This window comes from Zea mays, chromosome 7 (genome assembly GCF_902167145.1).
Source record: "Zea mays cultivar B73 chromosome 7, Zm-B73-REFERENCE-NAM-5.0, whole genome shotgun sequence".
Classification (NCBI taxonomy): domain Eukaryota; kingdom Viridiplantae; phylum Streptophyta; class Magnoliopsida; order Poales; family Poaceae; genus Zea; species Zea mays.
This window is the reverse complement of record NC_050102.1, coordinates 103,417,591-103,427,220: the sequence shown is the minus strand read 5'-3', so window position 1 is coordinate 103,427,220 and position 9,630 is coordinate 103,417,591. Positions and strand designations below refer to the sequence as shown.

Here is a 9,630-nt window from a genome sequence, read left to right as displayed (position 1 = left end):
TGAGTTTCAGTGTCACTGTCAAGATATGAAGACAGTTCAGAGAGAGCAGATTGAGAAGATGATACTGAGGGACCTACACCCCTTCCAACAGAAGCAGAAAAAGAATCATCATCACCATAGATGTCATCCCAAGCCTCACTAGCCTTACCAGAACCACCAGATGCAGGCTGCTGATTTGCATTCAAGCACACCTCACCAAATTTGGTCTCATAGATTATGTACATCTTACTTATTTGGTACGAATAGTAGATGGAAAGGTATTGTAATCAGTACCAGTTAGAGAAGACAACCTGAGAAGAAGTTTGTGAAACCCCCTCATCTTAGCTCTAGGGTCAAGAATGAAAGCAAAAGCATAGAGAATGGGTATATCCCTCCAATATTTCAGAAACTTTGACTTCATAGGAACAATAGCTTCTCTAAGCAGTCTATCATTTTCAAATACATTTAGTTGTCTAGCAATTTTCAAGATATGATGTAGCATTAAAGGTGATGTTGGGTAGTAAACACCAGACAGTGCAACAGTTGAATCATAGAAGACTTGAAGAAAAGATAACATCTTCTCAGCAATGTACCAATGATCATCACTAAGTAAGACAGACCCATCCTCTTTGCAAGGATGGTTTGTCTTAATCCACACAGAGAAAGTCCCTCTATAGGGAACTAAATGCTTAAGCATAAGAAAAGTTGAGTTCCATCTAACATCCATGTCCACTCCAAACTTGCGAGGTCTAACACCAACACTCAAACAATATTGCTTATAAGCAGCAATACATTGATTGGAAGCATTTAAAAAAGTAATAGCAGTTCTAAAATCATCAACATGTTGTTTCAAGTGTTTCAAACCACATTTCACAATCAAATTAATAATATGGCAAGCACAACGCTGATGCAAGAAAACTTCACTCAAGCATTCATCAGTAGAAGCATCAGAATGTATTAAATGGCCAATGTAACTAGAGAAAACAGGTTTAAGATGATGCATTGCAGTTTTGTTAGAAGAAGCATTATCTAGAACAATAGCAAAAATTTTATCACTAATCTCATAGTCATCTGCAACAACTGCAACACGCTCAGCTATGTTTTCACCTGTATGTGCAACTTCTGTAGGTCTTAAACCAAGCAGCCTCTTTTCTAAACACCAGTCACAATTAACAAAATGAGCAACTACACTTATGTAATCCTCTTTGGCCTTGCCAGACCAAATATCAGAGGTTAAAGCAACAGAGGATACAGATTTTAAGACCTCAATTAGTTGTCCAGCCCGGTCATTAAAGAGTTTAATTAAATCCCTTGCAGTTGTTTGCCTAGATGACTTAATGAACCTAGGATTGTGAGCACGGGTAATGTATTCCTGGAAAGCATCTGATTCACCAAATGAAATTGGCAAATCTAATCTAGCAATCAATCGACAAAGCTCAGATCATGCAACACTAGCAGAGTACTCCCATGTAATAACAGAACCATCAGAATTAAATCTAAGAACAGACTGGACAATGCCAGCTTTCTCCTTTTCTTTCTTAGCTAAGCAATGCATCGAGTGTCTGATCAAGTGCCCAGTACCAGAAGAAGACTTAGCAGATAAAGTTTGCTTGCAGTAATGGCAAACGGCAGCGATTCTTACCTCCTTACCTCCCTCCATGGCAGTCACTTCTTCAAAGTCTTGCCATACTTTGGACGTAGGTTCCCTCCTCCTCGAACGGATGCGGGATCTAGAGCCACTGGTCGCCTCGACCGTGGGGCTCGTCGGCGTGGATCCAATCGGCGTGGATCCAGTCGCGGTTCCCGCCTCAACGACACCAGCACCACCGAAGAGGAACTGGAGTGCATCATCGGCTGCGTTCTCGTCTTCTAGCCTCCTTTCCTCATCCTCGGCGATTGGGTCTAGCTCCTGGACGTCTCCAATGGATGCCATCGCCAGCGGCCAGCCCAACCCGTCACGAGCTCACGGCGTCTCCGGCTCCTCACGACGAGCGGCACCAACCAGATGGCCGGCGTCCTTCACATGCAGAGAGGAGAGGAACAAGATCTTAGGAGAGGAGGAGACACGAAATTGATGAGGCAACGAGAGGAGCATACCTGCTCGCCGGAGCACCAGATCCACCGATGAGGCAACGAGAGGAGAGGAGACACGAAGACCAGTCACCAGATCGAGGATTAGGGTTACGGAGTAGGGATAGGAGAGGAGGATTAGAGCACCGGTCACCAGATCGACGGATCCGTCGACGACCGGCAGTCCGGCACAGCGCACAGGCTCGCCGGCGAGCAGAGGGGAGCGGACGAGGGAGAGGCGAATCCGTCGAGTAGAGGGGAGCGGACGAGGGAGAGGGCGAGAGGCGGAGGCCGATACGATACCCGACAACACCAGTCACCAGATCGTCGGATCCGAGGGGAGCGGACGAGGGAGAGGCAACAGCCGGCACAGGTTCGCCGTCGATCGGAGGGGAGCGGACGAGGGAGAGGCAGCAGCCGGCAGCGTGGGAGAGACGCGAGAGCGAGAGGAGAGGCGGTCGCGGGATTAGGTTTAGGTTTTCGGGTGGGGATCACGGTCAGGCGCCGCGCCTGGCGGTATTACATCCGCGTTTAGGCGGGCTGGTACCGGGCCGGCCTATTTACCATGCCGGACCCGTGCCTGCACCGCGGGCCGGCTTAGCTGCCCAAGCACGGCACTGTGCCCGTGCCGGGCTAGCCCGGGCACGGCTCCAAACGGTCCGGGACGCTACAGTGTTGAGCCGCGTGCCGCCCGGCGGGCCGGCCCGTTTGGACAACTATATAGGCTATGCCCGAGCGTCTACTTGGCCCAGCAAGCAACGACGAGCGTTCGTTACTTTTCTATTTTGCATTTTCCTTTTTTTAATACGTGAACTTGTGTGTGTGCGTGCGTTGAGTTTTCTTTTTTTCTTTTTTCTTAATTTCTAAATTTATTTTCTTTTATTTTTTAGAATACCTTATACATTAATAAATATAATTTAAAAATTCCAAAAAATATAATAAATCTAATAATACTATATACATAAATAAAATATCTATCACAAAAATATTTATGTTATTTTAGGTCAATTTAAATAATTAAATAAAGTGGGCTTTAGAAAAGAGACCAATTGATAAAATGAGATTCTTGCAAATAATATCAAACACCAGTTAATAATATATCAAAATGCATAGTCCAAGAATAATATTCTATCAACTCCTACTATTTTATAAAATGAGATTTTCTCACCAAATTAAATCTAAAAATTTAGATATATCACACAAAATTTATGCCTCATCATAAATGCATCAAACATTCGGTAATATTTATTTATTCAAGGCATTGCTTAATTTATTTATACCATTCCATTATTTGAAGACAAATATTTTCCTTTCTATTGGAGATTAAGAATTCAAACTAAGTTATTTTTTATTGACAAATTTAGGGTGTTACAACGCCTCAAATATTAAATTAGAAGCACGTGTCATCGTCATTATTCAATATATATTAAATATCAAATAAATATTATATATCTTTATAATATTTATATATACTTTATTCATCACCTAGGGTGATGGATCCAACGGTCCATTGCCTGAAACACCCTGGTACGCGCATCCGCCTGGCCGACCGCGTGCCCCTGCTGCCGCGTGGCTCCACCCCCTTGCGGCTCTGTCTCGCGCGACTCCGCCTTAAGCCACGTGTCAGCTCCTCCCTACACATGGCTCCCTATGCACCACGTGTTGGCTCTATAAGCGCACGCTATTAAATCATTTCCCTTCTATTTTAGACATTCCAGCGTACATTAAGTCATTTTGTCATCTTTTTATGTATGCTCAAATATTTCTTGTTATTGGTTCAGTCATCCTAGGCAATATTAAGTCATTCTAGCGACCAGACAACATTAAGTCATTTCAGAGTCCAAACGAAGTCATTCAGGATTTCAGACAACGTTAAGTCATTCCAATCAACATTAAGTCATTCTAGTAAATGTTAAGTCATTTTGCATAAAACATTAAGCTATTATTGTTTTTCATCCATTTTTTCTGAGTTTTCTCAGACATTTCTTATGTTATTGGTTTAGTCATTTAAAAAATATTAAGCCATTGTAGTGTCCAGACAACATTTAAGTCATTCTAGGTAACTTTAAGTCATTCAAAAGTCTAGATAACATTTAAGTCATTCTAGGGTATATTAAGTTATTTAGTAAACATTAAGTCATTCAGACGATGTGGCTCGGCTCAACTCTTGCACAGGTGGTGGCTTGGTCGGCCGGCTGGACGGGCGCGGAGGGCGGCTCGAGCGCGCTAGAGGAGGTCCATATGATGGACCTAATGGTCTGTCACCCTAGGTGATGAATTGATATGCCCTCATTATATATATTGTTCAATATATTTTGTGTAGTAAAATCTCTATATTATATCATAGTATCAGTTTCGACTATCGTCCTACATTATATTGTTACGAAAACTCCTCTTAGTTTTTTCTCCGATCAACCCGCACTCCTGTCTCGTCTTCTTTCCCAAACCTAATTACAGACATATTTGATTTATGACTAAATATGTCATATTTTAACTAAGATTAGTCGTCTAAATTGAATAACTAATCTTATACAGAAAAGTGCCCCAACCGCCCCGCCCCGCCCCGCCCCTCACTCCGCTCCCACTTCGCATCCTTCTCATTCAAGCCACCGCCATGGCGCCATGAGCCCATGAGTCCCCGCTCCCACCTCAGCGACCTCGTTCTCCTCCCACCACCATCGGGTGCCCCTCTCCTCCTATCGCCTTCTCCCGCGGCAGCAGACGGTGCAGAGATCCCACCGCCTCACGGCCGTCGCAGGCTGCTTGTTTGCAGCGTTGGCACCAACGGCAGCGGCGACATGGCAGATGTGTGCGCTGGAGTTGGTGTGTCTAGAGCACCAATTTGTGCGTGTGCCTCTCGAGTCCCTCAGCGTCACCGTCCGCTCGAACCACCGCCACGCCGAGATGGAGATCTCCGTCGTCTTGTCCTCTGCCTCTGCTGCCCCACCGAGAGCAGAGTTGTCACCGTCGACCACTTCGTCTCTCTCGTCTCTCGCTTCCTCGGCTTCAACTCCGTTGTTGTCGTCATCTTCTTTGCCATCGCCCGGCGCCACCGTAGAAACCAGCCTCCCCGAGTGAGCTCTTCCGGTCGTACTTGTATTATTCGGCCCACTGTCGTGCTACAAGTATTAGGTTTGTGTTGACTAGAGATTTAGAATTCATTTTTTCATTGGTAAGGAACCCTAACTTTCTTCCCGATGAACAATCACATCCGATTTTCCACTCCATTCATGGCGTACGTACTAATCCACTTGAGCGTCTGTTTTATTTTCTGGGTTCAATGACAGCGGGTGATCCATTGCATGCTCAAGGATCGGTCTCGAACTTTCGATTTCCTCAGAGGACTTTGGTTCCGTGTTGAGGGCATTCAAATTACTACTAAAAAATTGGAAGTTCAAGACAGCCCTGATGCCATCAGCACCTAGGGAGAAGGATCCACAAGTTACTACGAGCCCTGCAACGGGGCCTCCTCGGGTGCACACTCTCATGCCTGTTAATGCCACAGGAAGTCCTGCCATGGACCTGAAGCTGGCGCAACCATCTTGCCCTGGCCATGTAGTACTCCTGCACCCTTGTGCACCTTGGCCTCCTCATTTGCTAGTCCCGTTGTTTCTTCCACACCAAAATGTGGTTCACTCTCTAACCGAATTTCAAATCCTCTCTATTAATGGGGAACAATGCCTATTGTCCTTATTCTATTTATTGATGGGCAGGATGCTCTAGTGGATGTGGCTGCAGCAGATGTTAACCCTACGACCGATACCTGTGATGAGAAGATGTTTCCCAAGGTGAATATGTTGTTCGACGGTGAAAGCGATGTGTATGAGTTCTACAATGCATATTCAGAAAACGTGGGTTTTCTTTGTCCGAAGGTCAACGCTGTGGAAGACGTCAAAGAATATAATCACTAGGAGAACTTTTGCGTGTTCGAGAGGGGTTTCGGAAGAAGGGAGCAAATGAAGCAAAGTGTCCACATCTTGAAACACGAATTGGATGCCCCGCAAGCTTGACCATTAGACTTACTGCTAATGGCAAGTACCATTTGATAGAGTTTGTGCCGAATCATAACCATCAACTGGCAATAGCCTCTACAATTCATATGCTGAAAGCGAAGAAAATCAGGCACAAAGCACGGGTTGTGAGAGAAAATCTGACAGATGATACCGTGAGTACACCAGATTTTGAGAATGAAGATGAGGCATATGAATATTATAGTATGTATGCAGGGAAAATTGGGTTTATCGTGCGTACGGCTGGCATGACAGTGAATAATGAGAATGTTATAACCACAAGAATGCTTGTTTGTTCAAAAGAACGGTTCCGTGAGAAGAAAACAGGAGCAAAAAGAGTAAAGAAACCTCGACAGGAAATGTGAACTGGTTGTCTAGCATGTATGGTCATCAGGCTTGGAACTAACGGGAAATATCGAGTCACAGAACTTGTTACCTTCCACAATCACTAGCTTGGAGCTGAAGCAGCTTCTGATCTTGTCATGGCATCTGGGAGTAGAGAAAATGATCAAGATAGATCACCCGATGATTCTGTTTACAAGCAAAATCTGATTAATGGAAGTTGCACTCTGAATTCCCTAGAAGGTACAAGTTGAAAAAGATACAAGTGTGCAAATACTCCACACTCAGGTGATGTTGGTGCTACACTAGAGTACTTGCAGAAGGTGCAGCATGATAACCCTTCGTTCTTCTATGCTGTAAAATCTGATGATGATGGGAACTTCATAATTTTTATGGGCACATTCAAAATCTATTATGGACTTTTTCCATTTTGGTGATGTAGTATGTTTTGATTCAGGATATGCATTGCAAGGTTATGATATGCCATTGGCTTTGAGTGTGAATCATCATAAGCAGACAATTATCTTTGGTGCTGCAATTATTCATGATGAAAGTAAAGAAGCTTTCCAATGGTTATTAGATACTTTCAAGATGGCAATGAATGGAACACATCCCAAGACATTGTTAATTGATAGATCTGTTGCCTTAAATGAAGCTGTTACAGCCCATCGTTATTGTGTGTGGCAAATTTATCAAAATGCTCTACAACAGTTGAGTCAAGCTTTCCATGGTTCAAAAACTTTAGATTGCAACTTCAAGAGATGTCTATTTGATTGTGAGGATGAGTTTGTGACAGCATGTAAGGAAATGTTAGAAAAGTATGACATAGAAGATAATCAATAGCTAGCATATTTGTTCTCAAGAAAGGAGAAATGGGCACTGACATATGGTCGTGATGCATTTTATGTTGATATGAAAAGCGTGCAACAAAAGGAAAGTTTGACAAGTGAGCTGAAGAAACATCTATCCTTGGAATGTGACCTTTTGAACTTCTTTGAGCAGTTTGAAAGACTGTTATGTGATCGTCAGTCTACAGAGATGGAGGCTGAACCAAGAGACCACTTTGTTAAATTTGATTCACTCAATTCCACGATGGACTGTACTTGTAAGACGTTTGAACTTATTGGCATCCCATGTCGCCATATGCTGGAGGTACTTGACATGAGGAATATCAAGGACCTTCCTACTCAGTCACCGTGAAAAGGTGGAGGAAGGATGCCAAATCAGGATCCTCAAATGGTGGCTATTCTTTCTCATTTGATGGTGATCCTGACTCCTCTCACATAAAACATTATAATTTGGGAAATTTGGATCCATACCATTAAAAGATCACCACTTTGGATCCATACCATTACTATCTCACTTACATGTGGGTCCACATGAGTCAATGACATGTGGGATCCATGGTATATATCTAAAGTTTGGATCTTTTAATGGTATAGATCCAATTGTTCCTTATAATTTTTTGTGTCGTATCTTCAATATAGCAGCGGCTAGGGCTGCAACTTTTGTTGAATCATTTGCATATATGGAAAACCAGTCAAACATACTGATAGATCAAATAGATCAAGTTATTCAAACCAGCCCCACTGACATAGCTAATCTTATTGGTGCTAATTTTGAACAAACTCAAAATTCGGTTGACAATTTTGTCGCTGAAGGCATTCAAAGTCATACTAATTTTCTTAATGGCTCCTGTATTGAAGTATTGGTTTTCTTTCCATATAAATACTTGTTGCCACCCAGTAAGCGCATTATGTGCATTGTAGGCTCTCTAACATTTCCATTCACATTAGGTGCTGACACATTAGATTACAGCTAACTGGTACCTACTGTTAAGATGGTACTGTAGTACAGAACAAAGTATTTCTGTTTGTCCATGAACAACATTGTGTCATTTTAATGTTTCACAATGAAACCATGATTGTATGGCTGCATCATTTACTCGTTACTCTATCACCTGACCTTCTACCAGAGGATATTTCGTTTTCTTCATTTGCTGACCAAGTCTATTTAGGCATGCAGAACGACATAATGGATGTTCTACTAATCTGTTAGTGACTTCACATTCACTGCAGAGTTACAAATAATGGCAGGTAGGTTTTACAATTGCTAGAGGTCCATTTGGTTGTCCTAAGGAAGTAATATCAGAGACAACTTATACACAACATCTCACCTCCATGCGAAACTACTCAACAATTTTAGGCCTGATATTGTATTTTTCTTAACCTATCACCCAATGAAAGAAAGGCATTTCTTCTCCAGTACTCATGGTATGTACTTGATGGGAAAGGATGCTTCATGAGGTAGTGCCCAATAGATCACCTGGTTTTCTCGCCTGGTGATTGTGTACAGGATGTTCCTGGTAATTTGAGGGACTCCGCCTGTGTTGCCAGTTTAACAAGGTGATGATGTTGAGTGTAACCAACACGAGCCCTTCTCATTTCTAACTAGTGTTGTACGCCTGTACCGTAATATTATTGCTACTGTTGTTATTACCCTTTATAATCTAGGATTTTCTATGGTTGCATAATTTTGATGTGTTTAATCTTGAATTTGCTGTTATATAAATATTTCTTGCATTGAAGTTCTTTTTTATTTTAAACTTATTTATTATTTCTACAAAGTTGTTTTAGGCTAGCAAAGTATTTTTGTTTGATGTGCAACTTGCAATAGCTATTTCCATCTGTGAATAGCTTTATGAGGGCTTTCCACCACCATGGAGCCTGTGGGAGCTAGACGTACAGGCGGTGAATGCAGACCACACATACGACTTGTGACTCTCAGGTCCGGTGGCAGTGCCCCCGCAGCGGCGCTAACACGAAGAAGGGGTCGGGGTTTGTGGTTGTAGGCCCCATGCACAGCTGTTTAGAGAACTTGGCAGACAGCGTGTGCCGTGACGCAGGAGATGGTCCGTGCCGGGACGGGTATCTTGGCACCTCAGCAACATATTGGTTATTTCAAAAAAAAATAAGATATTGAGGTCGATAATAATTTGTGGTTTTCATTTGCATGTAATCATTGTAAATTAATATTTTATCGAATAATTTATGTATCATTGTAACGCACAGGTATTGTACTAGTATAATATAAAGACAATCATGACACATAAATAACATGCCTTATGTAGTAAATAAAAACAAAATTATTATAACACATAACATAACCAGCATACCTCATATATTAAATAAAAATTAAGATTGTCTAATATCTCATTTTTTTGCAAATG

General features: G+C 42.5%; 1 long non-coding RNA gene across 1 annotated transcript; it reads left to right on the top strand.

The window, feature by feature from the left end:
• Nucleotides 1-4,605: 4,605 nt before the first annotated feature.
• On the top strand, nucleotides 4,606-8,979 carry LOC103632649 (uncharacterized). Its single transcript, XR_556081.2, has 2 exons — nucleotides 4,606-5,221; nucleotides 5,337-8,979. It is a non-coding gene; the product is annotated as an uncharacterized lncRNA (long non-coding RNA).
• The last annotated feature ends 651 nt before the right edge of the window (nucleotides 8,980-9,630 follow it).